General features: G+C 41.9%; 5 non-coding genes across 5 annotated transcripts; 1 reads left to right on the top strand and 4 right to left on the bottom strand.

Annotated features, from left to right (window-relative positions):
• Positions 1-539: 539 nt before the first annotated feature.
• trnas-uga (transfer RNA serine (anticodon UGA)) lies at positions 540-621 on the bottom strand. Its single transcript has one exon. It is a non-coding gene; the product is annotated as a tRNA-Ser (tRNA).
• Positions 622-2,164: 1,543 nt separating this feature from the next.
• On the bottom strand, positions 2,165-2,238 carry trnan-guu (transfer RNA asparagine (anticodon GUU)). Its single transcript has one exon. It is a non-coding gene; the product is annotated as a tRNA-Asn (tRNA).
• A 9,017-nt stretch (positions 2,239-11,255) lies between these two features.
• Positions 11,256-11,337, bottom strand: trnas-uga (transfer RNA serine (anticodon UGA)). Its single transcript has one exon. It is a non-coding gene; the product is annotated as a tRNA-Ser (tRNA).
• Positions 11,338-12,832: 1,495 nt separating this feature from the next.
• On the bottom strand, positions 12,833-12,906 carry trnan-guu (transfer RNA asparagine (anticodon GUU)). Its single transcript has one exon. It is a non-coding gene; the product is annotated as a tRNA-Asn (tRNA).
• A 1,182-nt stretch (positions 12,907-14,088) lies between these two features.
• On the top strand, positions 14,089-14,161 carry trnar-ucg (transfer RNA arginine (anticodon UCG)). Its single transcript has one exon. It is a non-coding gene; the product is annotated as a tRNA-Arg (tRNA).
• The last annotated feature ends 11,786 nt before the right edge of the window (positions 14,162-25,947 follow it).

Below are 25,947 nucleotides of genomic sequence, written 5' to 3' on the forward strand. Positions count from 1 at the left end.
TGTTCTAAAAAACACCAGCTAAAGTCCAACACCGTTAGCAATCTTATTACTTAAACACAATTAACATCAATAAACTGTAAGGTGCTGGTACATGGGAGTGGATTTGATCTTCTATTAAACAAAAATACAATTACAGCTCTAAAAAGGTCAACCTAGACTTCTGTAACAGATCTGTTCAGGTCATCGCTGTTCCTCTGACCTTGTGAGTGTTTGGAATTTTAAAACTGTATTTTGCTTGCCTTTCATGTGGTCTGTGTAAAAGTCACTGTGGCGTATGCGGTCCTACACAGCCTTGCTATAGACGTGACGAGCCTCCGCTATGTTGCAATGGAGAACGGGTTCAGTACGGAGCTGCTGGAAAGCTGGTTGCAGAAAAAGCATCATTATCTGCGTCCAGCCGCAAAGCGTCACTCGTGGGTGCTGAAGAATCGATTTCCAAGGCAGCGGGTCCAGGCGATTTAGAGTGTTAAAGGCCCCAGCGAAAACAAAACGGCGCTGGTCCTTTTTCACACACGCACGCGACCAAATGCAAAGAACGCCGTAGTCAGCAGGATTTGAACCTGCGCGGGGAGACCCCAACGGATTTCAAGTCTGTCGCCTTAACCACTTGGCCACGACTACAGCGAGTGCTGCGCCCGCTGCCTTCTTGCTACACTCGAACAGGGAGTGCGAGGCAGCGGCAGCGGCGGCGGCGGCGGCGGCAACTTTTTTCAAGTTCGCTCTCCGTTTAAGAAACCTTTTACGCCAAAAGTGCAAGCAGACACACACACCTCAGAGTACTTAAGGGTGGCTTCAAGTTGGAATGATAAAGTCTCCCCGTTCGGACATGAAAATAGAACTTTCTTAGACAGAAAGAAATCAACAACGGAGAAATGTGGACGACGATTTCAGTCACTACACTTTGAATAGCATTTTTACTCGAGTTACAGGAGATGCACGAATGGCCCTTGACCTGCGCTCTTACGAATGCCTTGAACATTCAAACAAAACAGCCCTCAAGTCCTGCGGTTTAATATAATGCTGTTACGTGTCGAGGCAGTATTTGACTCCGTCCTACCGTTGAGACACGGGGCCTTTATGGAAACGAACACACGCTACGGATCGTCTCTAATCAGTCCCTACAGTTGGAAGGCTCCTTGAAGCGTGCACCCCCATCATTCATCTTTGCGCATCTGTGAAAGGTATACTCTTGAGCAATGTTTGAGCCAGCTCTAAGGCAACTAGTGCTATTGGACAGACACCTCTGGAAGATCCTAAGAGTCTCTTAACACCACTTCCAGCAGCAAGCTTAATTGTTCGCTGGAGGTCTCCCACCCAGGTACTGACCAGGCAAACAATCACCAGTACATTGAATGTGGAAGTTAATCCTGAAATCCAATTACATATCTCAAGGTAAGACAAATCCATAAGAGCATGTCTTAGTATTACTTCGTTTACATTAGTATGGCACTGAGTTGGAGCTCCTCTTTAAGCTGTGGTTTAGTTTTGCATTCATGTGTTTCTAGAGCAGTTATTTATGGGGGTGGGTGGGTCTTTCACAGAGGCTCAGGACAAATCCCCCGCCTGAAAGTCTACTGTGTGCGTTCAGACAGTCACAGGTCAAGAGCCAGGCAGGAGGACAATGGACAGAAGAGCCAACGAACTTAAAATAAAAGAACGAATATGAAAAAGCCACCATCTTTTTCTTTTTGACATTTTCCGACTTTCATGCAAGCCAGGACAAAGTTGCTCGTAGCTACTTGTGGATTCAAATACTCTATCGAGTGCTTTGATGAGTTTTTGCAATTTGATTGTCGTCCTGTCGTCCTGTTTCTGTTTTTTTTTTTCAATCTAGTGATGGAAAGCATGAGGGAAATGATGGAGCAATCAATAACCGCTCCGGAAAAATGGCCGAAAGAAATGGCCCGTCACTAAGGACATTTGTGAAGCAGAGGAGTGACATCACCACAAAGGCGACATATTCTGCTGATCGTTTTGGTGAATAATGATTGAGGCGCGTTAAGAGAAAGATAGCTGCGTCAGCATGCGTAGGCTGCAAAGGATCAAGCAAAGGTTTACTCCATGCTGAAAAGAGAAGAAAAGAAGCACCACGTTTCGGCTGTGGAGCCTTCTGCGCCATCTTCTTTAGCGGTGATGATGTTTACATTGGAAAAACTGAGACATGCGTCCCCGGGTGGGCTTGAACCACCAACCTTTCGGTTAACAGCCGAACGCGCTAACCGATTGCGCCACAGAGACTGATGGCCTTTGGTGCTCCCTACATTTGCAGGTTTATGGTCAAGGAAAACAATCACTTGCGCTTCTTGCAGCCGGCGATATTTTTCCACTGACAACCAAGAAATGGATTTCATCTTTCACAAGCTGTATGGATTTCTTCAAAAACAAGTTCTTCCAGAAAGGAAATTAATTCTTGTATTAAACTGAACCAAGCTGTGCATGTTTGTCTGAAATGATACATTCGGCACAACAAGACACAGAGAGAGGCACCGCTGGTATCCAGACCCAGGATCGCCTGCTTTCCAGGCAGGCACTTTAAGCCACTAGGAAACAGCGCCAGCGGAGCACCGCGCTTTTACAGACACTTGGACACATCTGCGTTCGGTGTGCACTTAACCTGCTCTCTGAGCCCCTTGCCTCCGTCCCATTTAATAGCAGAACTGACGCCAAGAGAAATGATGAGAAATGGCATTTATCTGGCACTTTTCATGTCCAAGGAGCTCAATGCCCTTGACACCTCCCCAAGGCGACAGAGCTGGGCATTCTTTGGCGACACCGTTTTTTCTTTTGTTTTATTTCTATACTTATTGATAGAAAAAAAACAATATGTCATGTACTGTAAGGGAAATGTCTCTTTTCATGGGGAAAACTAGCACCAGCAAATGTTGTGTTTAGAAGTGATTGAACATGACACGTGACCTAATTTACCGGAGCAAAAGCTCACCCAGCAAGCCCTGCTTTACTTCTACAGGAGAGAAGTAGAGTCTGCAAGATGTTCAGCTGGGGAGCTACGTTAACATGCCTCGGCTGCAAAGGAACAAGTAATAGGTTTATTGCATGCTGAAAAGAGAAGAAAGGAAACACAACGTTTCGGCCGTGAGGTCTTCTCACACCTGAAGAAGCCTCACACCTGTAAAAGGCTCCATGGTTTTCTTTCTTCTCTTTTCAACATGGAATACACCTACAGATGCAGCCATTCAAAATGCGTGAGGTATTTCGCGGCATACCCCGGTGGGCGTGTCACAGTATCACGCGGTATGACGCAGTTAACGTGGTGTCACGTGGTTAACTATCCGGCGTTGCCTTGTAAAACCGCCAGGGGGAGCTTAACCTCTCATGTACAGCATTTGAGCCTTTAATTTTGAACTGTGTATTACAGCATGTTAATCATCAGTCATTAAAATGTTGGTATATTTTATGAAAGCAAGATTGCTCAGTTGGACAAAAGTACACAACCTACCTTTATCAGAAATATCAAAGCCTTTACTGAAGATATTACTAATAGTATTAATAATGGATGACTTTGGACAAGCTGTATACTCAAAGTATAATTTCTTTAGCACATTTGTACAAGCACTTGGAATCTGTCCAAGCCATACTTTGTCAGGCATTTTGTTTTACTTCAACGGGCATAAAAACTTCCTTGCTTTTAACAGGGCGTTTCATAATTTCTAGCTACGAAAATGATTTAAAATGCGACACCTATCATTCAACTAGAGCTTAAAATATCACAAGGAAAAATACACACCGGTATTCCATTTCTCCCTAAACATTGTAAGCTTCGAAGTCTTTAACTAACGTGATACCGGAGTCAACAAGCATACTTTTAGAATTTGATTAAAAGGGAATATAATATGGAATCGCGTATCTCAAGAAATTAATAACGGTATGATTATATCCGTGTACTGCGGCAGGGCTGTGTAGGGCTGTTTCGCCTGTTTGTGCATGTGAGCTGTCTTGTAGCCTACTGGTCTAGGTGCATGACTACCAACTGGCAGGTTGTGTGTTCAAATCCAGCTGGTGCTGGACCTTCCAGTTTTATTTATTTATTTTTTAATCACGTAACATAAGCATATTACCGTATGCAAACTGTACTGTATACAATATGTATATGTATATTTAATGTCTTAACTGTGCCCGTTTAAGTATTGAATATTCATATCTAATTTTCCACTGAAGGGAAATCTTAACATAAACATACAGTATATGGCTGGTCTCGGTACTTTAAAGAAAAAAATACACACCAGTATTCCATTTCTCCCTAAACATTGTAAGCTTCGAAGTCTTTAACTAACGTGATACCGGAGTCAACAAGCATACTTTTAGAATTTGATTAAAAGGGAATATAATATGGAATCGCGTATCTCAAGAAATTAATAACGATATAATTATATTCATGTTGCAAAAGAACTGCAACGGACATAAAAACTCCCTTGCTTTTAACAGAGCGTTCCATAATTTCTAACTACGAAAATGCCAGGTGAAAGGATTTGTAAACATATTTTGTTAAAGCAAGTCAGTTTTTTCTGCAACACATAAAATACATTTTTCCAAGAAAGTTTAGCCTTTGTCACTAATGAAACCACTAAATAAAGACATAAATATAGAAATCTAAAGATTTGTTTTATTTAATGTTGGTAGCAGGATGAACTGTCAGAGTGTATATTTTGTCGCAAAGTTGCTGCAAGATGTTAACAGTGAAAAAGGTATTTAGAAATGAGTTATTTCAAGATGAAAAAGAAAACATACACGAAACATGGTTTCATTACGACCAGAATCGGTCTTGAGATATTTTTAACTTGATTTACAGTATTTGAGAGGTATGTCTTAACACCGATACTACAGTGCTTAAGTACTGCTCACGTATATGTTTCTAGGTTTATATTATGCATTTCATACGGTCAAATTACTTTTGAGCAACTAATAAGAAGCGCGAAACGGTATGCGTGTTACTTTCGTTTTGTGCTGGGAGCCATGGATTGATTAGAGATATCAAGTACATACAAGTCATTTTTTAAATGTTGTAGTTCGTCTTGAAAAAATGTTACGAGTACATCATCTATCAACAATCACACAGGTTCTGTTTCCATATTGCGGATTTTGGTTAGGTATTATCAAATCCAGTGGTGCTGTTAGTTTACTGAGTCCCATGTCATATAATAAGTTAAATACAAAACTAAAGAAAAAATAGGGTTAAATATAATTCAAAATATTTTGCTAACAATGTTAACTGTTTATGAATAATAAAATGTATTAACTAAGGAGTAGGATGGCACAGTTGTTAGTATGTTTTTTGTTTTGTTTCTTTTTCATAAATACAACAGTAGTACCTGATGTCTCAGTGGCTTTCAAAATTAAATTATTTCTCCCTAAACATTTTAAGCATCGAAGTCTTTAACTAACGCGATACCGGAGTCAACAAGCATACTTTTAGAATTTGATTAAAAGGGAATATAATATGGAATCGCGTATCTCCAGAATTTAACGACCAGACAATCGCAAACTTGTTTTCAATAAAATTATTTTATTCATTCAGCAGTTTGTGAGAGGGACATCCAGCAGGGAGAGACACACACACCGGTTTTCATTGACAACATTGTTTTTTTTTCAATTCCTCTTGTCTAACAGGAATGTTTTGTTTGTGGACAGACTGTTAGACAAGAGGAAAAGACCGCCTCCTCCTACGAAGCATTTCGTTGATCCGATCACGAATTCTTTTCCAGTCGTACGCAGCAAGGGTTGAGAATCTCCGATTCACCATCGTACTAATGGTTTCCCGGAGATTGCAAGGCAAGGCACTTTTGCCTCTGGACCCATCGAAATTTACAGACGTGGTCCACCCCCAGTAAATTTCAAAAGTCACAAGATTTCGAAACACGAGGGCGGCGTAGCGGTCAGCTCTTGCTTTCCCGTCTATGCCGATGCACTGCAAGTACAACCCCCCCTCCATCTCCTGGGTGATGGGTAGCAGTTGGACATCTGGGAGAATTATTCGTCCCACTGGCATCTGTGAATTCTGCTGTGCTTCCTGGGGGGAGATAGCCGGCGGGGACAGCATCAACAGATTCCTGCGCGGTGGTGAACTGAGAGGCCGGGATGGAGTGTCCTGAGGCGGTGTGTGCTCTGCAGGCTACGAAGAAATAATGAAAGAAAGAAAAGAAAGAAAATATAATTATCGAACGTGAGACTGTCTTTCTCTGACTTACATTCCCGAATGTCCCCCGCCCCGGTCAACAATCCTAGGAAGAACACGAAACAGCCTGTTAATAAAATTGTTACAATTTTGTTCGGTCAGTTCTTCCTCCCAGAATTTATAGATCGCATCGATCAGTTCCTGCTTTGTGACGGGCTTAGCGGTTTTCCGAATGTAGTCTTTCAACGAATGCCAAACCATTTCTATCGGATTTAGATCTGGGGATTCGGCTGGAGTTTTCACCCAGTTCACTCCTTCTGCTATAAGCCTCGCCCTTGCTGCTGTGTGTTTCGGATCGTTGTCTTGAAAGAGACGGTGCCTTGATCCAAACTGCTCCCTGATATATGGGGCAGCATGCTGTGTGACCACGACTTCCTCGAAGAATACACGGTCCATAATTCCTTCGAAAATAAGAAGTGGTCCCGGGCCTCTTCTAGATATACCCCCCCAGACGTGAACCTTCAGTGGATGCTTGGGCTTTGGCTTGTCCACATGTCTCCCCTTTTTGCAAAATGCCATTGTTGAAAACTGTTCCAGAGCCACTGTTGTTTCGTCGGTAAAAAGTACATCCTGAAATGCCTCCCCCTGTTCAATCCATTGGAGCGCTTGCTTGAGTCTTTCCTCTTTTTTAGCTTTATCATGGGGCATGTGTTGGTTTTTCTGTATCTCCATCCAAGCCTCCTGCGTACTCTTCTTATCGATGTCGGGCTTATATTCGCACCGAGGTCAGCCCATAGCCGTCTTTGGACTTGCATCGCCGGTAGCTCATCATTTTCATCGGTCAGTTTGTCGATAGCTCGCACAATAGGACTTGAAAAAAAAAAGAGATCAGCAGTTAGTTTTAAAAATAATGTGCGTAGTTGTATTTACATGCAAGAAAAGTATTTTTAGAAATTTATTTACCTTTGAATCGTCCTCGGTTTAGATTCTCTTTGCCTCCTCTCCCCTTTATAATGCCGTCTCACTGTGCTTTCAGAAACGAAGATGTCCATCGAAGCCAACTGCTGTACAATGTCCCGTGTTGACTTCCCATTTCTTTTCATCCTCATTATTTGGTGTGAGAGAGTACAGGTGAATATAGCATAAAAGACACCAAGGGATTGGGTGAGCTCCCATCACAAAAAAAAAAACTGCGAACCTGCACTACAGCGACCATAGTACAGTATGGAGACCAAGACCTTTTACGGGAAGAGACGAGGTGCTTCTGCCGCCCCAGCTTCCAAAGAGCGAAGGGTAAGCAAATACAGCAGACTTCATCTGAAATATGCGATTACAGCGCATATTACAAGGTATTATTGCCGTTTTGAATTTTAAATTCAATTATAATTATTTCTTCGTAGCCTGTTCTTCAAGAAAACACCGCACGGGCGAAACGATCTACCACAAGGACAGTAAAAAAGAAAGCGGTAAGACGGAAAAAAAGAAAAGTTTATTTTGACTTCTGTTCCGCGACTGATGAATACTACTGTGTGACTTTATTTCTTACATGAATTATGTTATTTTGCCACAGGCCGTGGGTCTCTGCTCTCGGCCACTGGCCAGGGTGCCAACCTGTAGAAGCAGCACCTGTATGGAGACATTTTGGCAGCAGCTGGAGCAGTACGATGCATTACTGGGGAGGACTGGGAGGCTAGAGACACTCCTGAAAATGCAGAGGAAGGAGACAGTATGTTCCAGCAGTCAAACAGTTGAGCAGCTGTCTCCTGAAAAGTGCCTCTCCCCGCCGCGCAGGTTGCAATGCCTGGCGGAAGCTCTGCCCCCCGCAGAGCACACACCGCCTCAGGACACTCCATCCCGGCCTCTCAGTTCACCACCGCGCAGGACTCTGTTGATGCTGTCCCCACCGGCTATCTCCCCCCAGGAAGCACAGCGGAATTCACAGATGCCAGTGGGACGAATAATTCTCCCAGATGTCCAACTGCTACCCATCACCCAGGAGATGGAGGGGGGGTTGTACTTGCAGTGCATCGGCATAGACGGGAAAGCAAGAGCCGACCGCTACGCCGCCCTCGTGTTTCGAAATCTTGTGACTTTTGAAATTTACTGGGGGTGGACCACGTCTGTAAATTTCGATGGGTCCAGAGGCAAAAGTGCCTTGCCTTGCAATCTCCGGGAAACCATTAATACGATGGTGAATCGGAGATTCTCAACCCTTGCTGCGTACGACTGGAAAAGAATTCGTGATCGGATCAACGAAATGCTTCGTAGGAGGAGGCGGTCTTTTCCTCTTGTCTAACAGTCTGTCCACAAACAAAACATTCCTGTTAGACAAGAGGAATTGAAAAAAAAACAATGTTGTCAATGAAAACCGGTGTGTGTGTCTCTCCCTGCTGGATGTCCCTCTCACAAACTGCTGAATGAATAAAATAATTTTATTGAAAACGAGTTTGCGATTGTCTGGTCTTTAAATTCTGGAGATACGCGATTCCATATTATATTCCCTTTTAATCAAATTCTAAAAGTATGCTTGTTGACTCCGGTATGGCGTTAGTTAAAGACTTCGATGCTTAAAATGTTTAGGGAGAAATGGAATACTGGTGTGTATGTTTTCTTTAAAGTACCGAGACCAGCCATATACTGTATGTTTAAGTTCCAAAATTAATATCGTTTATGGGCTTCACACGCGTTGCAGTATGCTCAGGCACTAAGTAAAAGGAGATGCTTCGTATTGCTTGACTAATTTTAAAAACTAAGTTATAAATGCAGGCGCTGCTCTGGTGCGTCGGCTCCTACACAGTGCCTGTCTGCTGTAAGCGTTACAATATACATACCCAACACTGCTTGTACCCATCTGTCATGCAAATAAAACACCTTGAATTGAATTGAATTGAGGGGAGAAGGGGGGGATACTAAAGCCAATACTGGCTCAATGGGCTTTGACGTGCTAATGCGTTGGTGTGGCAGGCTTCCAATGTCAACTGGACTCGATTGGAAGACAATGAACGTATTTTAGCCCTAAATGAATTAATAGCAAACATGGTTTACATAAAATACATTTTTCCAAGAAAGTTTATAATAATACGATCTATAGTTGAAATCTGAGCCTACTTTAAAAATAAAGGAAAAGCATTTTCAGAGAGCAATCACGCTGTGTTTATGTAGAAAAAGCGATTAGGTTTATGAGCAATCTAATTACCTAATCGCTTAAAACGCTATATAAAATAAAGTTTATTTAGAGATGAATGATCAGTGTGGTAGTTTAAATAATGTGAGTCAGGAAACTAACACAGCGCCACCGGATTTAATAACGCAATAAAAACGCTATAAAATAATGTGACACAGTACAGCACAGTACAATAATACTGACCATGACTTTAGAAGCATAAATTACCTTACACTCAATTTAAACACAAGCTGTCTTTCTGTATGAACCTCTAAGCAGGTTCATACAGAAAATGTAGAAATGCATTAGCCTGATTATGATTAAAATCACATAATTAAACACGCGTTTGCGATTTAAATCAGAACACGATTTAAATCAATATAAATGTTTATATTGTAACGCATACTGTCCAGCCTCCATTTCTCTATAAAAATTTACTGTTGCACACACACACACAATAGAAGCAGGAACCGCTGTCAGAAGGGAAGATATGTTCAAAATATCGCAAATATCGATCATGTTGCGATATTTTGAAATATAAAAGTCAACTGATTGTCCATAATATCGCTTACCTATTTTTTCGAAGAAATGTTTGTTAAAATAAGGGTCCAGCACCAGCTGGATTCAAACACACAACCTGCCAGTTGGTAGTCACGCACCTAGACCAGTAGGCTACAAGAGAGCTCACATGATCAGGCAGGCGAAACAGCCCTACACAGCCCTGCCGCAGTACACGGATATAATCATACCGTTATTAAATTCTTGAGATACGCGATTCCATATTATATTCCCTTTTAATCAAATTCTAAAAGTATGCTTGTTGACTCCGGTATCACGTTAGTTAAAGACTTCGAAGCTTACAATGTTTAGGGAGAAATGGAATACCGGTGTGTATTTTTTTCTTTAAAGTACCAAGACCAGCTATATACTGTATGTTTACGTTCCAAAATTAATATCGTTTATGGCCTTCACACGCGTTACAGTATGCTCCTATTCTTTTTATGCTCAGCTACTAAGATATCCCTTCAGTGGTAAAATTCAATATCTTCAACGGGCACAGTAAAGACGTTTACAGTAAGTCTTTCTACGACAGACCAACGGACCACGAGTGCCCCTGTCGGTCAACCAATCACGCACCGCGGTATCCCGTGTCATCATACCTGCGCACTTTGAATGGCTGCATCTGTATATATACAGTATATATATATGTGTTACATGTTTCTCTGCAATAGTATAAATGTGTTATACACTATCAGGGGCTGCTTTTTTGTGCACCTCATCTACAACAAGGGTTTTTTTTTTCATTTATGTTTGTGGACCTTCACCATTTGAGGTAGTGAGTTAGATAAGAAAGTTACAGGTATGGTGAGCAATGACTGACAAAGGCGCGTACTGCATATTCCTTACAGAAGAGTAAGCAATTTGTTCTAAAAAACACCAGCTAAAGTCCAACAGCGTTAGCAATCTTATTACTTAAACACAATTAACATCAATAAACTGTAAGGTGCTGGTACATGGGAGTGGATTTGATCTTCTATTAAACAAAAATACAATTACAGCTCTAAAAAGGTCAACCTAGACTTCTGTAACAGATCTGTTCAGGTCATCGCTGTTCCTCTGACCTTGTGAGTGTTTGGAATTTTAAAACTGTATTTTGCTTGCCTTTCATGTGGTCTGTGTAAAAGTCACTGTGGCGTATGCGGTCCTACACAGCCTTGCTATAGACGTGACGAGCCTCCGCTATGTTGCAATGGAGAACGGGTTCAGTACGGAGCTGCTGGAAAGCTGGTTGCAGAAAAAGCATCATTATCTGCGTCCAGCCGCAAAGCGTCACTCGTGGGTGCTGAAGAATCAATTTCCAAGGCAGCGGGTCCAGGCGATTTAGAGTGTTAAAGGCCCCAGCGAAAACAAAACGGCGCTGGTCCTTTTTCACACACGCACGCGACCAAATGCAAAGAACGCCGTAGTCGGCAGGATTTGAACCTGCGCGGGGAGACCCCAACAGATTTCAAGCCCGTCGCCTTAACCACTTGGCCACGACTACAGCGAGCGCTGCGCCTGCTGCCTTCTTGCTACAATCGAACAGGGAGTGCGAGGCGGCGGCGGCGGCAACTTTTTTCAAGTTCGCTCTCCGTTTAAGAAACCTTTTACGCCAAAAGTGCAAGCAGACACACACACCTCAGAGTACTTAAGGGTGGCTTCAAGTTGGAATGATAAAGTCTCCCCGTTCGGACATGAAAATAGAACTTTCTTAGACAGAAAAAAATCAACAACAGAGAAATGTGGACGACGATTTCAGTCACTGCACTTTGAATAGCATTTTTACTCGAGTTACAGGAGATGCACGAATGGCCCTTGACCTACGCTCTTACGAATGCCTTGAACATTCAAACAAAACAGCCCTCAAGTCCTGCGGTTTAATATAATGCTGTTACGTGTTGAGGCAGTATTTGACTCCGTCCTACCGTTGAGACACGGGGCCTTTATGGAAACGAACACACGCTACGGATCGTCTCTAATCAGTCCCTACAGTTGGAAGGCTCCTTGAAGCGTGCACCCCCATCATTCATCTTTGCGCATCTGTGAAAGGTATACTCTTGAGCAATGTTTGAACCAGCTCTGGAAGATCCTAAGAGTCTCTTAACACCACTTCCAGCAGCAAGCTTAATTGTTCGCTGGAGGTCTCCCACCCAGGTACTGACCAGGCAAACAATCACCAGTACATTGAATGTGGAAGTTAATCCTGAAATCCAATTACATATCTCAAGGTAAGACAAATCCATAAGAACATGTCTTAGTATTACTTCGTTTACATTAGTATGGCACTGAGTTGGAGCTCCTCTTTAAGCTGTGGTTTAGTTTTGCATTCATGTGTTTCTAGAGCAGTTATTTATGGGGGTGGGTGGGTCTTTCACAGAGGCTCAGGACAAATCCCACACCTGAAAGTCTACTGTGTGCGTTCAGACAGTCACAGGTCAAGAGCCAGGCAGGAGGACAATGGACAGAAGAGCCAACGAACTAAAAATAAAAGAACGAATATGAAAAAGCCACCATCTTTTTCTTTTTGATATTTTCCGACTTTCATGCAAGCCAGGACAAAGTTGCTCGTAGCTACTTGTGGATTCAAATACTCTATCGAGTGCTTTGATGAGTTTTTGCAATTTGATTGTCGTCCTGTCAGCCTGTTTCTGTTTTTTTTTTCAATCTAGTGATGGAAAGCATGAGGGAAATGATGGAGCAATCAATAACCGCTCCGGAAAAATGGCCGAAAGAAATGGCCCGTCACTAAGGACATTTGTGAAGCAGAGGAGTGACATCACCACAAAGGCGACATATTCTGCTGATCGTTTTGGTGAATAATGATTGAGGCGCGTTAAGAGAAAGGTAGCTGCGTCAGCATGCGTAGGCTGCAAAGGATCAAGCAAAGGTTTACTCCATGCTGAAAAGAGAAGAAAAGAAGCACCACGTTTCGGCTGTGGAGCCTTCTGCGCCATCTTCTTTAGCGGTGATGATGTTTACATTGGAAAAACTGAGACATGCGTCCCCGGGTGGGCTTGAACCACCAACCTTTCGGTTAACAGCCGAACGCGCTAACCGATTGCGCCACAGAGACTGATGGCCTTTGGTGCTCCCTACATTTGCAGGTTTATGGTCAAGGAAAACAATCACTTGCGCTTCTTGCAGCCGGCGATATTTTTCCACTGACAACCAAGAAATGGATTTCATCTTTCACAAGCTGTATGGATTTCTTCAAAAACAAGTTCTTCCAGAAAGGAAATTAATTCTTGCATTAAACTGAACCAAGCTGTGCATGTTTGTCTGAAATGATACATTCGGCACAACAAGACACAGAGAGAGGCACCGCTGGTATCCAGACCCAGGATCGCCTGCTTTCCAGGCAGGCACTTTAAGCCACTAGGAAACAGCGCCAGCGGAGCACCGCGCTTTTACAGACACTTGGACACATCTGCGTTCGGTGTGCACTTAACCTGCTCTCTGAGCCCCTTGCCGCCGTCCCATTTAATAGCAGAACTGACGCCAAGAGAAATGATAAGAAATGGCATTTATCTGGCACTTTTCATGTCCAAGGAGCTCAATGCCCTTGACACCTCCCCAAGGCGACAGAGCTGGGCATTCTTTGGCGACACCGTTTTTTCTTTTGTTTTATTTCTATACTTATTGATAGAAAAAAAACGATATGTCATGTACTGTAAGGGAAATGTCTCTTTTCATGGGGAAAGCTAGCACCAGCAAATGTTGTGTTTAGAAGTGATTGAAGATGACACGTGATCTAATTTACCGGAGCAAAAGCTCACCCAGCAAGCCCTGCTTTACTTCTACAGGAGAGAAGTAGAGTCTGCAAGATGTTCAGCTGGGTAGCTACGTTAACATGCCTCGGCTGCAAAGGAACAAGTAATAGGTTTATTGCATGCTGAAAAGAGAAGAAAGGAAACACGTTTCGGCCGTGAGGTCTTCTCACACCTGAAGAAGCCTCACACCTGTAAAAGGCTCCATGGTTTTCTTTCTTCTCTTTTCAACATGGAATACACCTATTGTCTGCAAGATGTGACAATTTCACGATGTTTTGGAAGTAAACGTTTTTTCTTTGAATTCAAAATCAATCTGAATTTCAGCACGACACATCAACACTTTTTCTGTTTTAAGGAGATGATATTTTAAACCTGATAAAAATAGTAGGAAACACAAGTTTCTTGCTTTGAAAATTTAGATGGGGAAGTGTACTACTAGTAGCAGTGTAGAGCTCTCTGTGGTGGAGTGCAAGTGCATGTCACGTGGGCCAGTGGCGTAATGGATAACGCGTCTGACTTCGGATCAGAAGCTTGTAGGTTCAAGTCCTGCCTGGCTCGTGAGGCGTTTAAACCTCTCAGGTTCCTTGATAACAGGTTGCCTTCATGTAAATGAACTAGAGAAAAACATTTGCCACAACCAGTAAATTAGCACGCAAGTGTGGGCTAGTTAACACAGTACTGTATGGAGATCATCTCCAGCTCCGAGCTCAATTGCAATGAAAAAACATGCAGAACAGAACTGGAGAGCAGCTGAGTTTGTGCTCAGTAGGGTGGGGAGGACTCAGCATTGCTATTGTTCTAATTAGCATGAACTGCAGGGGATCTGAATCAGAACATGTCAGTTAGTTTGATCATTGCATCAATATGTAGGCCACGTTAATATAGAATTATTACTTTGTCTGTCTCTTCTTTGTATATAGCTGAATGTCCCTGACAATTTCATGTTAGTTTTTAAGAACGACATTGGTGCTAATACAGATGCAGCCATTCAAAATGCGCGGGCGATACCGCATTATTTTGCGGTACGCTGTACGCAGTCTACCGCAACCTACCGGTAAATACCGCGAGTTACCGTAAATTCTCCTATAATACGACAAGCAAAATAATAGTATCCGGAATTTCCGCAAGGTGGAGCTAATAAAGCTCAACCTCTCATGTTTGAGCTGTGGCCATCAAAGTCTTTAACGAAGATATAACTAATAATATTAATTATGAATGACCTTGGACAAGCTGTAAGTGTAAACTCAAAGTATTGCCCTGGTCAACATTCTTTTTTTCATTGACCATCTTTGTAAAAGTAACACCACAGCATTTCGCAATCACGCATTTGTTTCCAATCATGCAAAGTACAGTGATTCACCATGCCTTTCACATGCTCATAAAAGAGATTGATTTAGGAACATAAACATATTACCGTATGCAAACTGTACTGTATACAGTATGTATATGTATATTTAATGTCTTAACTGTGCCCGTTTAAGTATTGAATATTCATATCTAATTTTACCACTGAAGGGAAATCTTAGTAGCTGAGCATAAAAAGAATAGGGGCATACTGCAACGCGTGTGAAGGCCATAAACGATATTAATTTTGGAACATAAACATACAGTATATGGCTGGTCTCGGTACTTTAAAGAAAACATACACGAAACATGGTTTCATTATGACCAGAATCGGTCTTGAGATATTTTTAACTTGATTTACAGTATTTGAGAGGTATGTCTTAACACCGATACTACAGTGCTTAAGTACTGCTCACGTATATGTTTCTAGGTTTATATTATGCATTTCATACGGTCAAATTACTTTTGAGCAACTAATAAGAAGCGCGAAACGGTATGCGTTTTAGTTTCGTTTCGTGCTGGGACCCGTGGATTGATTAGAGATATCAAGTACATACAAGTCATTTTTTAAATGTTGTAGTTCGTCTTGAAAAAATGTTACGAGTACATCATCTATCAACAATTACACAGGTTCTGTTTCCATATTGCGGATTTTGGTTACGTAATATTATTTTCTAGATTTCACGTTGTGAATATATGATTTGGGCAAACAGAGCCGCAAAGAAGTACATTATGGGTTGTTGTTTTTTTTTTGCAGTTTTATCTAGAACAAGCGATACTTAAACCTTTGTCTGATTCTTGTGAAACTATCCACACGACAGTTACAGTACCTAGGAGTTGACTTCAGTGATGTCACTGATGGGATGTTTCTAAAAATCCATCCTCTGTAAAACGTCTTCTCTAGTTGTCCTGCATATGTATTCGCTAATGAAGCTGTGTGTTCTGAGCCTGGATCTCTACATTTCTGTATGAACCAGCTTAGAGGGCTAAAGACAGCTTGTGTTTAAATTGAGTGTAAGGCAATTTATGCTTCTAAAGTCATGGTCAGCATTTATTATTGTACTGTGCTGTAAACTTGTTCTGTGCCAAGTCACATTATTTTATAGCGTTTTTATAGCATTATCAAATCTGGTGGCGCTGTGTGTTAGTTTCCTGACTCCCATGTCACATGGTCTGTGATTGAAACTTGTAAAACCGGTTTAATTCGTCACAGCCAGCACTCCGGTTGTAAAGTAGAAGCAGGCGAGATTTCCAGCGAAAAACACCTCCCCCTTCTTCAGGTGTGAGGGTCTTCTGCTCAGAATGAAACGCTAAAATGTAATTTAGGCTCTGAATGGGTTCAATTATGATTTGGGCTTGATTAAGGTCGCTGCCTTTCATCTAAAACCCTACTTGAATCCTTCTAAACTAAAAATCAGTGTTAGTGAGTTCTAAATAAAGAGGTACTGTATCCAGGTAACAGTGAAACGGGCGGACAGTCTGGGGAGATCGCCCGTTTTCCATGTAAATAGTTCCTTGGTTCCGCACCCCTTAGTGTTTCTCTTGCTCTCTCTCGGGACACCTGACCATTAGCTCGAAAGATTTGAGTGCTTTGTGTATATTCTAATGGTAGTGAGGGCAGGGTGTGTGGGAACAGGTTTGGTTGAAATTGCATTGGAGATCTATGTTCTTCACACCTGAAACATTTTCTCTGAAAGCATTTTCTTCGCAGTTTAACTGATCTTGTTACAGCATGTTACAGTTTACTATTATTAACCATATTAATTTTAAGTGCTTAATGTAAAATCTTGTAAAAATATATTTTCATTGTTCAAATATACATTAAGTCTGACTATCATATAATAAGTTAAATACAAAACTAAAGAAAAAATAGGGTTAAATATAATTCAAAATATTTTGCTAACAATGTTAACTGTTTATGAATAATAAAATGTATTAACTAAGGAGTAGGATGGCACAGTTGTTAGTATGTTTTTTGTTTTGTTTCTTTTTCATAAATACAACAGTAGTACCTGATGTCTCAGTGGCTTTCAAAATTAAATTATGCATGCAAACCTGTGAACTAGAAAGATAACTAAGATATCCATCCATTATATTCCATAATATCCATGAAATATATGGCACTGAAATATGTGTGATGCAGTGGCGGCCTGACACGGTGAGGTGCCCTGGCAGATGTATGATGCAGTTGTGGCCTGGCACGGTGAGGTGCACTTGCAGCTATGTGACGCAGTGGTGGCCTGGCACGGTGAGGTGCGCTGGCAGCTGTGTGATGCAGTGGTGGTCGGGTATGTACAGTGCCTTGCGAAAGTATTTGGCCCCCTTGAACTTTTCAACCTTTTGCCACATTTCAGGCTTCAAACATAAAGATATAAATTTTTTATTTTATGTGAAGAATCACCAACAAGTGGGACACAATTGTGAAGTGGAACGAAATCTATTGGATTTTTGAAACTTTTTTAACTAATAAAAAAATGAAAAGTGGGGCGTGCAAAATTATTCGGCCCCTTTACTTTCAGTGCAGCAAACTCACTCCAGAAGTTCAGCGAGGATCTCTGAATGATCCAATGTTGTCCTAAATGACTGATGGTGATAAATAGAATCCACCTGTGTGTAATCAAGTCTCTGTATAAATGCACCTGCTCTGTGATAGTCTCAAGGTTCTGTTGAAAGCGCAGAGAGCATCATGAAGACCAAGGAACACACCAGGCAGGTCCGTAATACTGTTGTGGAGAAGTTTAAAGCCGGATTTGGATACAAAAAGATTTCCCAAGCTTCAAACATCCCAAGGAGCACTGTGCAAGCGATCATCTTGAAATGGAAGGAGTATCAGACCACTGCAAATCTACCAAGACCTGGCCGTCCCTCTAAACTTTCAGCTCAGACAAGGAGAAGACTGATCAGAGATGCAGCCAAGAGGCCCATGATCACTCTGGATGAACTGCAGAGAACTACAGCTGAGGTGGGAGAGTCTGTCCATAGGACAACAATCAGTCTTACACTGCACAAATCTGGCCTTTATGGAAGAGTGGCAAGAAGAAAGCCATTTCTCAAAGATATCCATAAAAAGTCTCGTCTAAAGTTTGCCACAAGCCACCTGGGAGACACCCCAAACATGTGGAAGAAGGTGCTCTGGTCAGATGAAACCAAAATCGAACTTTTTGGCCACAATGCAAAACGATATGTTTGGCGTAAAAGCAACACAGCTCATCACCCTCAACACACCATCCCCACTGTCAAACATAGTGGTGGCAGCATCATGGTTTGGGCCTGCTTTTCTTCAGCAGGGACAGGGAAGATGGTTAAAATTGAGGGGAAGATGGATGCAGCCAAATACAGGACCATTCTGGATGAAAACCTGTTGGAGTCTGCAAAAGACCTGAAACTGGGACGGAGATTTATCTTCCAACAAGACAATGATCCCAAACATACAGCAAAATCTACAAAGGAATGGTTCACAAATAAACGTATCCAGGTGTTTGAATGGCCAAGTCAAAGTCCAGACCTGAATCCAATCGAGAATCTGTGGAAAGAGCTGAAAACTGCTGTTCACAAACGCTCTCCATCCAACCTCACTGAGCTCGAGCTGTTTTGCAAGGAAGAATGGGCAAGAATTTCAGTCTCTCGATGTGCAAAACTGATAGAGACATACCCCAAGCGACTTGCAGCTGTAATCGCAGCAAAAGGTGGCTCTACAAAGTATTAACGCAAGGGGGCAGAATAATTTTGCACGCCCCACTTTTCATTTTTTTATTAGTTAAAAAAGTTTCAAAAATCCAATAGATTTCGTTCCACTTCACAATTGTGTCCCACTTGTTGGTGATTCTTCACATAAAATAAAAAATTTATATCTTTATGTTTGAAGCCTGAAATGTGGCAAAAGGTTGAAAAGTTCAAGGGGGCCGAATACTTTCGCAAGGCACTGTAGAGGTGCACTGGCAGCTGTGTGTTGTGACGCAGTGGTGGCCTGGCACGGTGAGGTGCACTGGCAGCTGTGTGATGCAGTGGTGGCCTGGCACGGTGAGGTGCGCTGACAGCTGTGTGGTGTGGCGCAGTTGTGGCCTGGCACGGTGAAGTGCGCTGGCAGCTGTGTGATGCAGTGGTGGCCGGGCACGGTGAGGTGCGCTGGCAGGTGGGTGATGCAGTGGTGGCCTGGCACCGTGAGGTGCGCTGGCAGCTGTGTGGTGTGACGCAGTGGTGGCCTGGCACGGTGAAGTGCGCTGGCAGCTGTGTGGTGTGACGCAGTGGTGGCCTGGCACGGTGAAGTGTGCTGGCAGCTGTGTGGTGTGACGCAGTGGTGGCCTGGCACGGTGAGGTGCGCTGGCAGCTGTGTGGTGTGACGCAGTGGTGGAAATGTTCACCATGTTTCACCATGCTGAAAATGTTTGTACCAGACTTTTTTGAGGCCTGTTTAATTGTGTCTGAAGTCTGATGTTGTAAATTTTATTGTTAAAAAGCTCCATGAAAATGTCACTACTAAAGTTAGCTGGTACTGTTGGTATTGTAAGTGGCAAGTAGAGCTCATATTTTAGATTTTGTGTAGTTGCTAGTGTTGAACTGTGTGTTGGATGCACATGAATATATTAATTATATGCCAGCGCACCTCACCGTGCCAGGCCACCACTGCGTCACAACACACAGCTGCCAGTGCACCTCTACATACCCGACCACCACTGCATCACACAGCTGCCAGCGCACCTCACCGTGCCAGGCCACCACTGCGTCACATAGCTGCAAGCGCACCTCACCGTGCCAGGCCACCACTGCATCATACAGCTGCCAGGGCACCTCACCGTGTCAGGCCACCACTGCGTAACACCACATAGCTGCCAGCGCACCTCACCATGCCAGGCCATCACTGCGTCACACCACACAGCTGCCAGCGCATGTAACCGTGCCAGGCCACCACAGCGTCACACCACACAGCTGCCAGCGCACCTCACCGTACCAGGCCACCACTGCATCACACCACACAGCTGCCAGCGCACTTCACCGTGCCAGGCCACCACTGCGTCACACCACACAGCTGCCAGCGCACTTCACCGTGCCAGGCCACCACTGCGTCACACCACACAGCTGCCAGCGCACCTCACGGTGCCAGGCCACCACTGCATCACCCACCTGCCAGCACACCTCACCGTGCCCGGCCACCACTGCATCACACAGCTGCCAGCGCACCTCACCGTGCCAGGCCACCACTGCGTCACAACACACAGCTGCCAGTGCACCTCTACATACCCGACCACCACTGCATCACACAGCTGCCAGCGCACCTCACCATGCCAGGCCACCACTGCATCATACAGCTGCCAGGGCACCTCACCATGTCAGGCCACCACTGCGTAACACCACATAGCTGCCAGCGCACCTCACCATGCCAGGCCATCACTGAGTCAGAGATTAAATAAAACCTCACTCGCACCAAACAAATTTATATTTCTAAATATCACAACATGATCGAATTTAAGTCATTTTAATAACAATGAATAGTCACCAAGGCGTTACAATATAAACATTTATATTGATTTAAATAACATTTTGATTTAAATCGCAAATGCGGGTTTAAATATATGTGTTTTTTGATTCACAATCAGACAAATGCAACATAAATTGATATCTTTGTCTTCTAAGTATCTTAATAAACTTTCAGCATAGCTTTCTCCACGTTTAGATTTATTTTGGGACCAAACGTGGAAAGATTAGATTGTAATCGTTTTTATTTTTTAAATACATTTTAGAAAAGTGTAATCTATACTAAAAAGCTGTACACCACCTGCTATAAAGATACATATTGTAATACTTTCGGGTTCGGATAGGACAGACACAAGAACTCAGACTTGCGGAGTTAAAGCAAGTTAAAGCCTTGATTTTATATATCACCTTTAAAAGTGGCATCTCAAAGCAAAGTAAATACCCAACACTGATTGTACCCATCTGTCATGCTAATAAAGCAGCTTGAATTGAATTGAGAGGGGGGGGGTATATTTGCTTTGTGTATAAAGTACATTGTGAATGTTTTCACAGCCTTCACTTTGTCGTTTTTATGCCATTTTTTGACCACGCACGAATATTCCTATGTCCGTATCTTCGCAAGGGAATCAGTGCGAATTTTAATACTGGCGGAAACTGGCTTCCAGAAGAATCAGTATGGCTCAGAGATTAAATAAAACTTCACTCGCACCAAACAAATGTATATTTCTAAATATCACAACATGATCGAATTTAAGTCATTTTAATAACAATGAATAGTCACCTATGCGTTACAATATAAACATTTATATTGATTTAAATCGCGTTTAAATCACCTTTATTTAAAACCCATAAATAAAGCTGATACTGTTTAGACTTTTAATTATTAAAAACTGTATTAAAGCAGCACGATACACAATGCAACATAAATCGCTATCTTTGTCTTCTGTGTAATAATGTTCACCTCTCTGTCCAGCAAATTTACAATAGTAATAATAATGAACTTTATTGTATATGGCGCCTTTAAAGGTGGCTCCTCAAAGCGCTTTACAGGTTAAAAACAATACTGTTAGGCTGGGAAAACGATTTTTTTTTAAGAAATACAAAATGAGATATAATGATATGTTCCGGCTTAGACATTAACGAAGAGCATAACGCCTGTACTGTATACACTGCAAGTACAACCCCCCTCTCTGCAGGAGTGCTGGCTGTGACGAATTGAACCGGTTTCACGGGTATTTTCAAAGTAGGAGGCGAGATTTCCAGCGAAAGACACCTCCCCCCCCTCAAAAACCCAGTAAGTACAGTACTTACTAGTTAAAGGCTAGGCTCCTCAATAAAATCGCTTTAACATGCTAATGCGTTGGTGTAACAGTCCGGGCGAGGCAAGCTTCTAATTTCAACCCGACTACGGCGAAAGGAACCCTTCTTTCATTAGAAGACAATGAACATATTTTAGCCCTGAATGAATTAATAGCAAACATGGTTTACATAAAAGACATTTTTCCAAGAAAGTTTAGCCTTTGTCACTAATGAAACCACTAAATAAAGACATAAATATAAAAATCTTAAGATTTTTAAAATACATGACTTTGCTAAAATTTATTTGAAAATAAAAACAATTACAACCGCCAGGGGAGAGAGAGAACAGGGGAGGGATGTTGGTTTTGCATAAGGGGCGGGGCTATGGAAATTAGGTCTGTTTGGGAATGTGTAGTTACATGTTCTGGCTGTTTGTGAATTATCGTTGTTGAGTATGGAGTGTTGAGGTATTGATTTTGTGTAATGCTTTATGTTGAAAATTGAGGTGGATTTTGTTTATGATAAACAGGATAAACTGGGATGGGAGGAAGGTTTGGTTTTGCATAAGGGGCGGGATTATTATAATTGGAGGACTTTGCGAGAGTAAAATGTTTTGATATATTTGATTTTGTATTGTGGTTGTTATCTATGTTTTTGGTTGGTATTATGTTTATATGTTTTTTTTTGTTGGTTGGTTGTTATTATGGTTATTAATAATACGATCTATAGTTGAAAACTGAGCCTAAATAAAAAGAAAAAGCAAGTGATTAGGTTTATGAGCAATCTAATTACTTATTCGTTTAAAACGCTATATAAAATAAAGTTTATTATTAATTTGCTGGACAGAGCGGTGAACATTATTATGCATAAGACAAAGATAACGATCCTGATCAGTTTAGAAATCTGTGTACGCTGTAAGGTTTTTACTTCTTAAACTTTTAAAATACACGTTTTGAATAGAAAGAAATCCTCTTCCTGGTACAGTATGTACAGCAAACCAGCACGTCTTTTTTCTCCAATCAGAGGGGTGTCAGATGGTGTCAACCAATCACCATTCTGAAGCTCTACCATAATCTCTGGTATGGGGAGACCCCAGAATTCTGTCCCATAGTTTAGACAGATGATAGATACTTTTATTGATCCCGTGAGGGAAATAAAGTAAATCATTTTCATTTTAGGAAATTATTAAACGCTCGGTTAAAAGCAAAGGAGATTGTCTGTTATAGTGGACATAAAAACAAGAGTTCGCTGGCATTATATCCTGGAAGACACAGACCGGTGCCAGACCGGTAAAATGCCTGATGAACTAGGGATTGGACAGTTTCCAAGTGCTTGTACAATCGATGGAAATGTTCAAATAAATGTGCAAAAGAAATAAACAAAATAATCATTTATTTCTTTATCATATTGGGTAGCTAATGTCCTCTCTTTGCTAGTTAGTGGCTGTGTTTCTGCATTGGGTAGCAACGGGTGACTGTTCTCAGGCGGAAGATGTAAACAGCTTAATGTTCGTGTTAAATAATTTTTTTAAATTAAAATTCATTCTATACAGCAATCGCATATTTGGGTACCGTTTCATAAAACTTTCATGCTTAAAATGTTTAGGGAGAAATGGAAGACTGGTGTGTATTTTTTCTTTAAACTACCAAGACCAGCCATACACAGTACAGTTTACATACATACAGTAATGTTTATGTTCCTAAATTAATATCGTTTATGACCTTCAGATGCGTTATGCTTCTCTTCTTTTTATGCTCAGCTACTAAAATTTCCCTTTAGTGGTAAAATCCATATAAATATTCAAAACTAAGCGGATTAAAATGTGCACAGTAAAGACATTAAATGATTAAATCTTTGCACTACCAACCAATGCACCACGAGTGCCCCTGTCGGTCATTTTGGCCAGCCAATCACTTACCGCGGTGCCCTCCGGTGCCCTGCGGTGGCTTGTGGGTAGGTTACTGTACCGCGGGTTTTTACCGCGCATTTTGAATGGCTGCATCTGTATATACATATATAGCATATAAGGAACGCGTAAAAGTTTAGTCCATGCTGAAAAGATAAGAAAACCGCCACAACGTTTCATCTTGGAATAACTCTTTACTTGTTGTTTTGCAGCCTACCCATTCTGACCTAACTCATCCCTTGAAATTCCCTAACAGATAAGGGTACGTAACTGCTCATGCGATGCTCAGTTGCAATTTGTCACAAAACAAACAAGAACAGCAGCTGAGGGTTTGAGTTTGAACATGCACTGTATTAAAGCAGCTTTTATTTCCATTGATAAATGCTAGATATTCCTACAGAGATTCTTCAGGTGAGTAAGTGATTCCTGTTTCTGTTTCATATATATACAGTATATATATATGTGTTACATGTGTCTCTGCAATAGTATAAATGTGTTATACACTATCAGGGGCTGCTTTTTTGTGCACCTCATCTACAACAAGGGTTTTTTTTTCATTTATGTTTGTGGACCTTCACCATTTGAGGTAGTGAGTTAGATAAGAAAGTTACAGGTATGGTGAGCAATGACTGACAAAGGCGCGTACTGCATATTCCTTACAGAAGAGTAAGCAATTTGTTCTAAAAAACACCAGCTAAAGTCCAACAGCGTTAGCAATCTTATTACTTAAACACAATTAACATCAATAAACTGTAAGGTGCTGGTACATGGGAGTGGATTTGATCTTCTATTAAACAAAAATACAATTACAGCTCTAAAAAGGTCAACCTAGACTTCTGTAACAGATCTGTTCAGGTCATCGCTGTTCCTCTGACCTTGTGAGTGTTTGGAATTTTAAAACTGTATTTTGCTTGCCGTTCATGTGGTCTGTGTAAAAGTCACTGTGGCGTATGCGGTCCTACACAGCCTTGCTATAGACGTGACGAGCCTTGCTATAGAAGTGCAAGCAGACACACACACCTCAGAATACTTAAGGGTGGCTTCAAGTTGGAATGATAAAGTCTCCCCGTTCGGACATGAAAATAGAACTTTCTTAGACAGAAAGAAATCAACAACGGAGAAATGTGGACGACGATTTCAGTCACTGCACTTTGAATAGCATTTTTACTCGAGTTACAGGAGATGCACGAATGGCCCTTGACCTACGCTCTTACGAATGCCTTGAACATTCAAACAAAACAGCCCTCAAGTCCTGCGGTTTAATATAATGCTGTTACGTGTCGAGGCAGTATTTGACTCCGTCCTACCGTTGAGACACGGGGCGTATATGGAAACGAACACACGCTACGGATCGTCTCTAATCAGTCCCTACAGTTGGAAGGCTCCTTGAAGCGTGCACCCCCATCATTCATCTTTGCGCATCTGTGAAAGGTATACTCTTGAGCAATGTTTGAGCCAGCTCTAAGGCAACTAGTGCTATTGGACAGACACCTCTGGAAGATCCTAAGAGTCTCTTAACACCACTTCCAGCAGCAAGCTTAATTGTTCGCTGGAGGTCTCCCACCCAGGTACTGACCAGGCAAATAATCACCAGTACAGATGCAGCCATTCAAAATGCGTGAGGTATTTCGCGGCATACCCCGGTGGGCGTGTCACAGTATCACGCGGTATGACGCAGTTAACGTGGTGTCACGTGGTTAACTATCCGGCGTCGCCTTGTAAAACCGCCAGGGGGAGCTTAACCTCTCATGTACAGCATTTGAGCCTTTAATTTTGAACTGTGTATTACAGCATGTTAATCATCAGTCATTAAAATGTTGGTATATTTTATGAAAGCAAGATTGCTCAGTTGGACAAAAGTACACAGCCTACCTTTATCATAAATATTTATGCATCAAAGCCTTTACTGAAGATATTACTAATAGTATTAATAATGGATGACTTTAGACAAGCTGTATACTCAAAGTATAATTTCTTTAGCACATTTGTACAAGCACTTGGAATCTGTCCAAGCCATACTTTGTCAGGCATTTTGTTTTACTTCAACGGGCATAAAAACTTCCTTGCTTTTAACAGGGCGTTTCATAATTTCTAACTACGAAAATGATTTAAAATGCGACACTTATCATTCAACTAGAGCTTAAAATATCACAAGGATCCTCAAGAGCACAGCAAAGAGTGTATTAAAAGACACTTGTATTTATCAACGCTTTCTTTTCCGTATACCAGATTTTATGGAACCACTTCAGAGGGGTGTCAGCCAGTCAGATTCCAGGATTCGGCACTTTAAAGGAAAAATACACACCGGTATTCCATTTCTCCC

This window comes from Atractosteus spatula, unplaced genomic scaffold (genome assembly GCF_055471065.1).
Source record: "Atractosteus spatula isolate fAtrSpa1 unplaced genomic scaffold, fAtrSpa1.hap1 Scaffold_9, whole genome shotgun sequence".
In the NCBI taxonomy this organism is placed as follows: domain Eukaryota; kingdom Metazoa; phylum Chordata; class Actinopteri; order Semionotiformes; family Lepisosteidae; genus Atractosteus; species Atractosteus spatula.